Here is a 12500-nt window from a genome sequence, read left to right as displayed (position 1 = left end):
GCTCTGCGTCCGACATTAGTGCGTGAAACAGCGAAGAAGAAGGTGAAGACGAGGGAAGGAAATAGACGAAGAAAAGACGAAGTGAGGAGGAAGGCGAAGAAGAAGAACGCAAGAGAAGTTAAAGAAGAAGAACGAAGATGAAGGCGGAAGCGAAGAAAACAAAGACGAAGGTGAAAATGGAGAAGATGAAGAAGATGAAGGCGGAACAGAAGAGAGACCAAGAAGAAGAACGCAAGAGAAGTTAAAGAAGAACGAAGATGAAGGCGGAACAGAAGAAAACAAAGACGAAGGTGAAAATGGAGAAGACGAAGAAGATGAAGGCGGAACGGAAGAGAGACCAAGAAGAAAATGGTGAAGAAGGCGAAACCGAAGAGCAAAGACCAAGGCGAAGTTATAGCGAGCAGGGAGTGAGGGAAGGGAAGGGGGGCGATGTGGAGCTGGCAACACTGCGCGCTCTTTGCCGGAAAGTTTATCAGTCTGGCAACAATGGGAGGTGAGGAGACTTGACGCGGGCCCAGGACAAAGACTCCCCCAACCCCGCCCCCCACCCCCGGAGACGACACACACACACACACACACACACACACGCGGGAAGGAAGGACGGGAGGAGGGTAAGTAGAAAGGAAGGAAAGAAGGTAGAAGTGTAGAAAGGAAGGAAGGAAATGAAAGTATAGAAAACAAGAGAAAAAGGAAGGAAGGAGAAGTAAAGTAGAAACCAGGAGAAAGAAGGGAAGGGAAGGAAGGAAGAATCTCACACACACACACACACACACACACACACACACACGACCCCCCTTCCCTCACTTCTAATTGCTCTTTTTTTTCCCTTCCGTCTTTCTTAAACAACTTTCTTGGTTATATTTTTTTTCTTACCTTTTATCATCATATCATTGAACTCATCTTTACATTTCTAGTTATATTATTTTTTTTTCTTTTCGTTTCTAATTATACAGTTCACTTAGACGGGTTTTTCATAGGGTTCCGTGTCTCTCTCTCTCTCTCTCTCTCTCTCTCTCTCTCTCTCTCTCTCATCTTCCATCCCCTTCCCTCTATTTCCCCTACTGCCCTTCACCTCGGCTCACTCTTCTCCTCCTCCTCCTCCTCTTCCTCCTCTCGTGTCGTTAAGCTCCCAATGTCTTCCTCTCAACCTATCCTCCCGAAATTGACCTCTCTTTCGGCCACCTCTTTGGATTCATTTTTTAGGAGCAGCGAGTAGCGGGCTTTCTTTTATTATAGTTTCCTTTTTTTTGTGCCCTTGAGCTGTCTCCTTTGTTGTAAAAATAAATAAATAAATAAATAAAAAAACATCTTAAGCATTTAGGTTCACCCAAAGTCTCCTCATCACGGCTCGCTTTTCATCTGCTTCTCCACAGTCTCCCCGCGAGCCGCCTGACGCCTGCCTGACGCCCAACACGGCTTAAAAACACTGACGGACTGACGGGGAACACGGGAGGAGGAGACGCTTTGTATCGTTTCTTAGGTCCTCCTCCTCCTCCTCTCGTTCCTCCCTTCTTCTTCTTCACACCTTCCTTTTCAGTGCTACGTAATTTTCAAAACCTGACACATATTTTCGCTTATTCAGACATTTGTGCTCTTTTGTCCCAGCACTGCGCGAGGAACACTTTTGCCAACTTTACCATCCTTCTCTGTGTTGGGAGTGGAGTGGGTGGGGGTGGTGTGGAGACGGGGAGGGTTGGAGGGAGGTTGAGGGAAGGAGGAGGCAGGGAGAGAGAGGGAAGCTGAGGGAAGGAAAGGGAGAGGGAGGAGAGGTGAGGGAGGGAAAGTGAAGGGTGAAGAGAGAGGGTTGAGGGAGGTTAAGGGAAGGAGGAGGCAGGGAGAGGAAGGTGCAGGTTAAGGAGAGAGGGGGAAGCTGAGGGAAGGAAAGGGAGAGGAAGGTGAGGGAGGGAAAGTGAAGGGTGAAGAGAGAGGGTTGAGGGAGGTTAAGGAAAGGAGGAGGCAGGAATAGGAAGGCGCAGGTGAAGGAGAGAGGGAAGCTGAGGGAAGGAGAGAGAGAGGGAGGAGAGGTGAGGGAGGGAAAGTGAAGGGTGAAGAGAGGGAGAGAGTTAGAGAGTTCTGCTTTCCTTCCTTCCTTCCTTTCATCCTTCAATCCTTCCCTTCACACACACACACACACACACACACACACACACACACACACACACACACACACAACACCACAACCACCTCAATCACATTTCCCATCACTTTGTTTCCACTGTCAATAACACGACCTCCTCCTCCTCCTCTTCCTCTTCCTCCTCCTCCTCCTCCGACGCGTGTTGAAGTTCCCATGGCTTAATTTCAAGAAGTTAAGAGGAAGTTTGGTGACTCAGACGCCTGAAGTCAAATCGCCGATGTCCTTTCGTGTTCAATTATTTTTTTTTACATGTGAGAGAGAGAGAGAGAGAGAGAGAGAGAGAGAGAGAGAGGAAGGAAGGAAGAAAATGGAAAGAAAAGGAACAAGAGGGAAGGGAAGAGAAGGGATGAAGAGACAAGGGAAGGGAAGGGAAGGGAAGAAGAGAGAAGGGAAGGGAAGGGAAGGAAAGAAGAGAGAAGGGAAGGGAAGGGAAGGGAAGAGAAGGGAAGAAGAGAGAAGGGAAGGGAAGGGAAACGAGAGGAAGTGAAGTGAAGTGAAGAGAGAGAGAGAGAGAGAGAGAGAGAGAGAGATCCCTTCACACGTAACCAATGAAAAACAAACAAGAGCGAATCGAATCCAATTTAACGGACCGGGAAGAAAAAAAATACCGAAAAAATTACTCTCTCTCTCTCTCTCTCTCTCTGACAGGTAAGCTCGTTAACACACCTGAGTGACGCGCTTCATCAACCTTCCCCTATACACACACACACACACACACACACACACACACACACACACACACGAGGCGAAAAAAAAAGGAGAAAAATAAAACTTCAAGTACTACTACTACTACTACTACTACTACTGCTACCACTACTACTATCCAAGAAAACAAAGCACCGAAAGTAGTAGTAGTAGTAGTAGTAGTAGTAGTAGTAGTAGTAGGAACAATGAGACCAACTCCAATAATAATAATAATAATAATAATAATAATAATAATAATAATAATAACACAATGCAGACGTAAAAACTCAAGGAACTCTTCATGGTCAACCTCTCCCCTCCTCCCTCTTCCTCACCCCTCTTCTCCCTCCCTCTCCCTTCCTTACCTATTCCTCCCTCCAGTTCCTCAATTCATTCTTATCTTCCCGTCTTCTCTCCCTCCCGTCTGCAACTCTCTACCTCTCTCCCTTCCTCCTCCTCCCTCCCTCCATCTCACCCCACGTACACAAGAAGGAAAAAAATGGGCGTCCTCGCAAGTGGTGGTGGTGGTGGTGGTAGTGTTAGTGGTAGTGGTGGTTGTATAGGAACGATGGAGAGGCAGTGATTAGCGCGGCTTGGAGTTAGCGAATTGTCAGTCAGCCTTATTGTGGTATGGAGGAACCTTTTGTCAGTCAACCCACATGGCCCCAGTATGACATTTCTGGAGGGTGATGTTAAACTACCCATTGCCTTGTCAGTCCTAAGAAAGCGTGGTGGCCGAGGCGAAGGATCGTATTAAGACATTTCGTCGCCCAAGAACACATATTTGACAAGCCTTTCGTAGGAGTTGTGGGCATTTCCAGGAGTAGTTTTATGGCCCTGGTGGTAGTCCGACCCTTCTTCTGTACCTTGAACCTAAAGAAACACACACATGACAAGGCTTTCGTAGGAGTTTTGGGCATTTCCAGGAGTAGTTTCATGGCCCTGGTGGTAGTTTGACCCTTCTTCTGTACCATGAACCTAAAGAAACACACATATGAAAAGGCTTTCGTAGGAGTTTTGGGCATTTCCAAGAGTAGTTTTATGGCCCTGGTGGTAGTTTGACCCTTCTTCTGTACCGTGAACCTAAAGAAACACACATATGACAAGGCTTTCGTAGGAGTTTTGGGCATTTCCAGGAGTAGTTTCATGGCCCTGGTGGTAGTTTGACCCTTCTTCTGTACCATGAACCTAAAGAAACACACATTTGACAAGGCTTTCGTAGGAGTTTTGGGCATTTCCAGGAGTAGTTTCATGGCCCTGGTGGTAGTTTGACCCTTCTTCTGTACCGTGAACCTAAAGAAACACACATATGACAAGGCTTTCGTAGGAGTTTTGGGCATTTCCAGGAGTAGTTTCATGGACCTGGTGGTAGTTTGACCCTTCTTCTGTACCGTGAACCTAAAGAAACACACACATGACAAGGCTTTCGTAGGAGTTTTGGGCATTTCCAGGAGTAGTTTCATGGCCCTGGTGGTAGTCTGACCCTTCTTCTGTACCGTGAACCTAATGAAACACACATATGACAAGGCTTTCGTAGGAGTTGTGGGCATTTTCATGGGTAGTTTTATGGCCCTGGTGGTAGTTTGACCCTTCTTCTGTACCATGAACCTAAAGAAACACACATATGACAAGGCTTTCGTAGGAGTTTTGGGCATTTCCAGGAGTAGTTTCATGGCCCTGGTGGTAGTCTGACCCTTCTTCTGTACCGTGAACCTGAAGAAACGCTCATCAGAACCCGACTGACCCCCTCTTTGACCTTTAAAAATAGATGATGTGAGAAGGGAAAGTATCTCATAATAACGACCTAACAAAACTAGCTTCATTTGATACTAGTATTTAACAGGTACGACTTCTGGCTTCTCTATCCTTCCTGGCTCCATTGTCCACCTTACCAAAAATATTCTTGTTACGACTACGACCATTTTCTTTTCCGTGGTGGTGGTGGTGGTGATGGTGGTGGTGAGGGCGTGTGCGGGTCGTGGCGTGGAGGGGTGTGACGCCGTCCACGCCCTCACCACAACCACCACCACCACACAAAAACTGCGTACATGCCGCGCCCTACCGCCCCCCCTCCCCCACCCCCGATGACTGGACGCACGCAGCAACAAATGGAATATCGTAAAGGATTAAAACCACAGGCATTTCCTTCCGCCATATTCTCCTGATTAATGAAACCGCTGGACGAAACCGACGGAGAATCACGAATAAAGGATTAAAACCGCGTTATCAAATCATATCAGAGGAGGGTATCAGGACACCTCCCGAAATTGACCTCTCTTTTTGGACGCTCCTTTGACCTCTATTCGGGAGCAGTAAGTAGCGGGCTTTTTTTTTAATATTTTTCTTTACGCCCTTGAACTGTCTCCTCGTGTGACTACCAATGTTAATGGTTTGTTGGTGAAAGACATGAATAGCCAGTTTTACAGTCTAACACTGCACGTTTTGTAAGCTCACTAACCAATCACAAAATACGACGGAAATTCCTTGTACCTTCAGTGTTGGGTGTTGATATAAAAAGGAAGAGGAGATTTTAGGAAACCAACAACACCGGATATCTCTTTATGAGTGTCTGGTGTTGAGTACAAAAACGGATCATTGGGTCAGTTCCACAGTTCCCCGTGATGGGTTAGTAAGCTCCCAAACCAATACCAGAGCCTTCGAAATTTCCTTGTATAGTGTCTGGTGTTTATATTTAAGTTCACAAATTTGATGAAACTATACAGGAAAAGTCTTGTGTATTTAGTGTGGCATGGAAGATCTCACCGTTTTGGATTGTATGGGATTCTATAGTTTGCTTCGGGCTGTTACGAAGACGCTGTGTTGGACTGTGTAACTGGCCTTAAGACTTTTTTTTTTTTTTTTTTTTTACAACATGGGGGTAGTTCAATGGCAAAACACACACACACACACACACACACACACACACACACACACACACACACACACACACACACACACACACACGCACAAAGAAAGAAAGAAAGAAAGAAAGAAAGAAAGAAGAAAAAAAGTTCGTTAGCCGCTGTTCCCGTAAAAAAGGAGAAAAAAAAATAGAATGAGGCAAGCAGAGAGGACCTTTGGGTGGAGAGTTGTCTTGAAACTCTCCTTATAAAAGAATTCAAGTCGTGGGCAGGAGGAAAAGTTGGAAAGTTTCGTTTAGTCGGCGCAACATCTGTGGTCATATGCCGGAGAGAGACAGAAGGGGACGGAATTATAGAAGGGAACAGACCCCAGGAGACGGGACACAACCCCCGATTAATACCTGGTACACTGCTGGGTGGACAAGGGCGTAGGGTATCGGAAAAGCCCCCTAAATATTTCCACTCCGCCCGGGAATCGAACCCGGGCTCTTTCGGTTGTGAGACGAGTGTGCTAACCACTGCACCACGAAGCCCCTTTAGGCAGGAGGACATACAGACGAAGGGAGGCTGTTGAGGAGTTTACCAGCGGAAGGGAATGATAGAAAACAGCGTAAGGGATTAACATTACAACCACATTCCATTGCCATCAGATCATCCCCCTCAACAAAACTCGTTACTAATAATTTTAATGATGACTGTTAATGATCGCCGCTGAAAGACTGAACAGACAAACAGCAAATTATGTATATGATTTAAACTACATAATCCCGAGTTATCAAAATCATCCATTCTAAAAAGCCGTGTTACTACCAATGTTAATGATGTTTATTAATTGTGGACTTGATATATATACACAAAGCAGAACATTGTGAAGGGTTGTCACAGGACTGGCCCCGTGTTGTCAAATTGTCCCTCTTATAATTATCAGATTCCTGCTAATCCTTCCATGTTTCTACTTCAATGTTTTTTTTCAGCGATTTTGAGTCCTGTATCTGCCTAGTTAACTTGTATATCCTTATAGTTTCTTCGTTTTTTGCTTTATATTTTGTCTTTTTTTCTCTCAGTGATTTCGAGTTGGCAAGTTTGAGTCCCGCCTCTCCCTCCCTCCCTCCCTTCTTACCTGTCACTCCACCTGGCGCGGGGAACGGAACAACAGGTTATGCAAATCAAGCCGATCGCCGCGAAGGGCCCACTGATCAAGGACAAAGGTGCCGCCTATGAGGTAAGTAATGACGGAGAATTATTAAGGTGAGGGGGGTGATTAGGGTGATGATTAGCGTGTTAGTGAATGGGAATGAGGATAATGAGGGTGTAAGTGATTGGTGTCCTTCTAGTCTCGTCTGGTGGTGTGATTTGAGTTGGCAGATTAGAAGGCCTGTGTGTGTGTGTGTGTGTGTGTGTGTGTGTGTGTGTGTGTGTGTGTGTGTGTGTGTGTGTGTGTGTGTGTGTGTGTGTGTGTGTGTGTGTGTTTCTCCCTATTCATTCATGTCTTCCTGCTATACTTTCTTTCTTCTTTCTTTCAACTTTTCTTTAAACCCTTTCTCCTTCCTTCTTTCCTTCCCTCCTTCCTTCAATATTCCTGCCTCCTCCCTCTTTTTACCTTCTCTTACTTCCTTCTTCCCTATTCTTTCATGTTTCACTGCTATATTTTCTTTCTTCTCTCTTTTAACTTCTCTTTTCTCCCTCCCTCCTTCCTTCTTTCCTTCCCTCCTCCCTCTATTTACCTTATCTTCCTTCCTTCTTTCTTCATCTCCTCCTATTTTCTTCTGCTTTCTCTTCTTCCTCTCCTTCAAGTTCCTGCCTGCTTGCTCTCTTTTTCCCTCTCCTGCTTCCTTCTTTCTTCCACCTTCCTATATTCCTTCCTTCCTTATTTTCTTCCTCCACCCTACTTCCTTCCATTCTCTCCCTTTCCCTCTTCTTCCTTCTCCCTTACTTCCATTCCACAATCTTCCGAATCTCCACTTTTTTTTTCCTATTTTCCTTTCTCCCACTTTCTCTTTCACTCTCCTTCTCTAATCTTCCTTGCTTCCCCACGCCCATCCACACCTACCCACGCCTACACAGCCCCACGCCTCGCCTCTCTACACCCACGCCCTCCACACGCCTTGATCCAGTCCATGACCTCTTGCTCCCTGACACCTACGCCGGCAAACCAGGTGAGTCTAGTCAAAGTGTGTGGGGGGAGAAGGGGAGGGGGGAGGGGGACTGTGTGTGTGGAGGGGGGGGAGGGAAGGGGGCCTGTAGGGGAGGGAGGAGGAGGGGAGGGGGCTGAGTATGTGTGTGTGTGTGTGTGTGTGTGTGTGTGTGTGTGTGTGTGTGTGTGTGTGTGTGTGTGTGTGTGTGTGTGTGTGTGTGTGTGACTCGAGAACACGAATCAAGAGAGAAAACGAATTGCAGTGAAACGTCTGATGAAAATAAAGGAAAATAAGCAAAAACAATAATAATCTTGACATGAAAGCGAATACCAATAAAATATGTGATAAAGATGAAAGGAAAAACAAGGAAAAACATGACCCAGACACTCTTGAGGGACATCTATTACCGACACGACTAACTATACATAAACTCTTAAAGAAAAACACACTTACGAATAATTATAAAAAAAGAAAACAGGAAAAATAATTCTATGTCCAAAACCGCCACTCACTCTCAGGGCTGTATTTTAAGACCATCGCTTCTCACATCAACTGTTTCTAAAGGTCAAAAAGGGGGTCAATTGGATTTTCATGAGTGTTTTTTAAGGTTCATGGCACAGAGGAAGGGTCAGACTACCACCAGGGTCATACAAGTACCCCTGGAAAGGCCTGCAGCTCCTACGAAAGCCATGTCAAATATGTGAACTTGGTCGACGAAATGTTTTAAAATACGACTCTCAACCCCTTAAAACACACACACACACACACACACACACACACACACGACTAAAACAAAAACTTACTAGATAAAAAACGAGAAAATAAATCACGATCCAATCACTTCAAGAGACTTACTGACTGACCAAACGACTGACTTTCAACCACTTACGAAACACACACAAAAAAATACTATAAATAAATAAAATAAAAACATACTATACTATAAATAAAGAAGACGAAAGAAAACAAGTCCATCAATGAATCACCTTTTTGAATTAGTTAAAGAGTCGACCTTTCCCAAACACACACACACACACACTCACCACCTCAAACAAAAAAATATAATACATCAATTTCTTCTTCTTCTTCTTCTTCTTAGTGGTGGTAGTAGTAGTAGTAGTAGTAGTAGTAGTAGTAGTAGTAGTAGTAGTATTTTGTTGTTGTTATTGTTATTGTTCTTCGTCCTCTTCTTGTTCTAATTCTTATTATTCCGCTTCTCTTTTTTTTATATTTCTCATTATTATTATTATTATTATTATTATTATTATTATTATTATTACTATTATCATCACTATTTCAAGGCCATTCTTCTCTTTTTTCTTTTTCATTCTCCTTCAATTCTTTTCTTCCTTTTTTCTCTTCTTCAACAACAACAACTCCATCTCCACCACCACCAAAACCACAACCACCACCATCACCACCACCACCACCACCATTCCTATCGCTCTTCCAGCAGGCGGCGGCGGGAGTCAGTGAGTGAGTGAGTGAGTCAGGCGGGTATCAGCTTGCACGGGAACCCAGACAAACCTATACTAATCTGATGGCCTTCCTTCCCTGTGACGGTGACGCGGCGGTGGTGGTGGTGGGGAGGGGGGATTGGGAGGGGGGGGGATGTGGTTGGCTGTGGTAGTGGTGGTGGGGGTGGTGGGGGGATTGGGAAGGGGGGGGAAATGTGGTTGGCTGTGGTAGTGGTGGTGGGGGATTGGGAGGGGGATATATGGTTGACTGTGGTGGTGTTGTTGCTGGTGGTGGTGGTGGGAGGGGGACTGAGGGGTGGGGGGATGTGGTTGGCTGTGGTGTTGTGGTGGCGTTGTAAGAAGAGAATAAGAAGAAAAAAAGTGGAAGAACAAGAACAAGAGGAAGAACAACAATAGAAGAAAAAGAAGAACAAAAAAGAGGAATAGAAGAAGAAGGTGAACAACAACAGTAACAAGAAGAAGAAGAAGAGGAAGAAGATGAAGAAGAAGAGGAAGAAGAAAACACGGAAAACACGGAAAACAAGAATTACAACAACAACAACAATAACAAGACTATGGCGGTGGTGGTGGTGGTGGTGGTGACTGTGGTGGTGATGGTGGTGGTGGTGGTGGTGGTAGAGGTGGTGACTGTGGTGGTGATGGTGGTGGTGGTGGTGGTGGGGACTAGGCGGCCTTCTGACTGACTCCACCTGCAACACACACACACACACACACACACACACACACACCTATCTATCCCTCCCCCAAGCGCTCGGTTCGGCCTGGTAAGTTAACTCGGCGCTCCCATGATTTCTACCTGAGTGAGTGCCGGTGACAGCGTGTGCCAGGCGGGGAGGGGCGTACCAGGTCTCTCTCTCTCTCTCTCTCTCTCTCTCTCTCTCTCTCTCTCTCTCTCTCTCTCTCTCTCTCATGTGTGTTTCCTCTCCTTCGTTTCCAATTCTTTAGCGACACGAAGTTTTTTTTTTTCTTTTCTTTCCATATCCCTCGACGCCTGGCACACACTCTCTCTCTCTCTCTCTCTCTCTCTCTCTCTCTCTCTCTCTCTCTCTCTCTCTCTCTCTCTCTCTCTCTCTCTCTCTCTCTCTCATATTTTGCCAAGCTGGAATGAATAAGTCAGTGAATGAGAGAGAGAGAGAGAGAGAGAGAGAGAGCAGGGGGGGGTAGGGGCAGCGTTTGAATGGGAAGACTCCTCACTGTCATCACCATCACCACCATCACCACCATCATCACCACCACCACCACCACTATCATCATCACCACCACCACCACTATTGCCCCTGTGTGTGTGTGTGTGTGTGTGTAACCCCCTCCAGGCTTATATATACCAGTACACTCCCCTCCCTCCCTCCCTCCCCCACCCCCTTTAAATAACTCTTCCATTAACCTTAATTTTACCTTTTCTCCTTGGGCTTGTTTTTCCCCTCTTAAAGAATCACGCGGTTCACCTTCACTCCGTTTATTATTATTATTATTATTATTATTATTATTATTATTGTTACTCTTGAATGATACGGTGGTCTCTTGTTTTTTCTTTTTTTCCGTTCAATATCTCGTGAACTACTTCGGATTATCATAGTTTCCCCTCCTCCCCTTTATGAATGACGTTGCTAGCCTTGGTTGTTGTTGTTGTTGTTGTTGTTGTTGTTCTTCTTCTTCTTCTCCTCCTCCTCCTCTTTCTTGTAACCCTCCTCCTTCTCTTTCGTCTTCTTTTTCTTTTTTTTTCACTTTTCTTCTTCTACTTCTTTTATTCTTCCTCCTCCTCTTCCTACTTCTGCTTTAACCTCTTCTTCTTTTTCTTCTTCTTCTTCTTCCGCCGTACTCACAAACTCCCATAACCTACAATCCGTGCAGGCCTATTTACCTCACCCTTTACTTATTTTCTCCCTTTTTTCCCCCTCTAACTCCCACCTAAGTACCATGTCTCCCCCCTAAGTGCCGAGCAGCTCCCGCCACTTCTGCCTTTTTGCGGCGCGGCGCGGGGCACTTAACACAGTTCCGAGGCGGCGTGGTCATCGGTGCGCCAAGGCCAGGCCGGGGCAGCGGGTGTGTTGAAAGACCTGCTACTGTAAACGTCATTCCTTGCTACGTTACTCGCGCGTCTGTCTGGTACAAGTCTGGCGGGTATAAGGGAGACGTTGGTATAGGGCGCGTCTTCTCGGCCCTTGTGTTATTTGTGGCACTGACAGGACGGTTTGAAAAGAGGATAAACGAAGTAAGGGCATAACAAAGAAGACTGGAATGACGAAAAGAGAAATGAAAATACAAGGAAATAACATTGAAACACAGAAAGGCAGACAACAGAAAGCCTATTGCCTCGTCACAAGGTTGCCCGCTCTGGTGATTTGGTCCGTATTTCGTCGTCCAAGAACACACATTTGACAAGGCTTTCGTAGGAGTTGTGGGCATTTCCAGGAGTAGTTTCATGGCCCTGGTGGTAGTTTGACCCTTCTTCTGTACCATGAACCTAAAGAAACACACATATAACAAGGCTTTCGTAGGAGTTGTGGGCATTTCCAGGAGTAGTTTTATGGCCCTGGTGGTAGTGTGACCCTTCCTCTGTGCCGTGAACCTAAGGAAACACTCATTAGAACCCAACTGACCCTCTCTTTGACCTTTAGAAATAGGTAATGGAGAATCCAAAGTGTCTTATCATATCGACCTCTCCCCCATCTTCCCTTCCATCCCTCCCCCCTCTATCTCCCTCCCCCTTTCCTCCCTCCTAGTCAACTGCCCTCCATCCTCTCCCTTCCCTTTCATTCTTCCAGCTTCCCTTCCTCCCCTCACCTTTACCCTCTCCCTTCCCCCTTCCCTCCCCCCTGAGCAGCGTGGTAATGGGGCGAGTAACGTGCTAAACCCACAGGGGGTCATAAGGGCGACCGCCACACCAGATCACCCCAGGGGCTCGTCTCTGTCGGCTACTGGCGGGGCGGGGCGGGGCGGGGAAGGGGTGATGGTGGTGAGGGGAAGGGGGAGGGAGGAGGGGAGGAGTGGTGGGGGTGGGTGAGGGGAAGTGGGGGGGAATGGGGAGGGTGGTGGTGGGGAGGAGGGGGGGTTTAAGGTCAACAGGTAGCATAATGAGTTGCAGGAGCTAGTTCTCATCACCATCACCACCACCATCATCACCATCACTATCATCACCACCATCACCATCACCACCACCACCATTACCACCACCACCACCACCATCACCACCACCATCACCACC

This window comes from Eriocheir sinensis, chromosome 6 (assembly GCF_024679095.1).
Source record: "Eriocheir sinensis breed Jianghai 21 chromosome 6, ASM2467909v1, whole genome shotgun sequence".
Taxonomy (NCBI): domain Eukaryota; kingdom Metazoa; phylum Arthropoda; class Malacostraca; order Decapoda; family Varunidae; genus Eriocheir; species Eriocheir sinensis.
The sequence above is the reverse complement of the archived record's forward strand: the minus strand, read 5'-3'. Positions refer to the sequence as shown.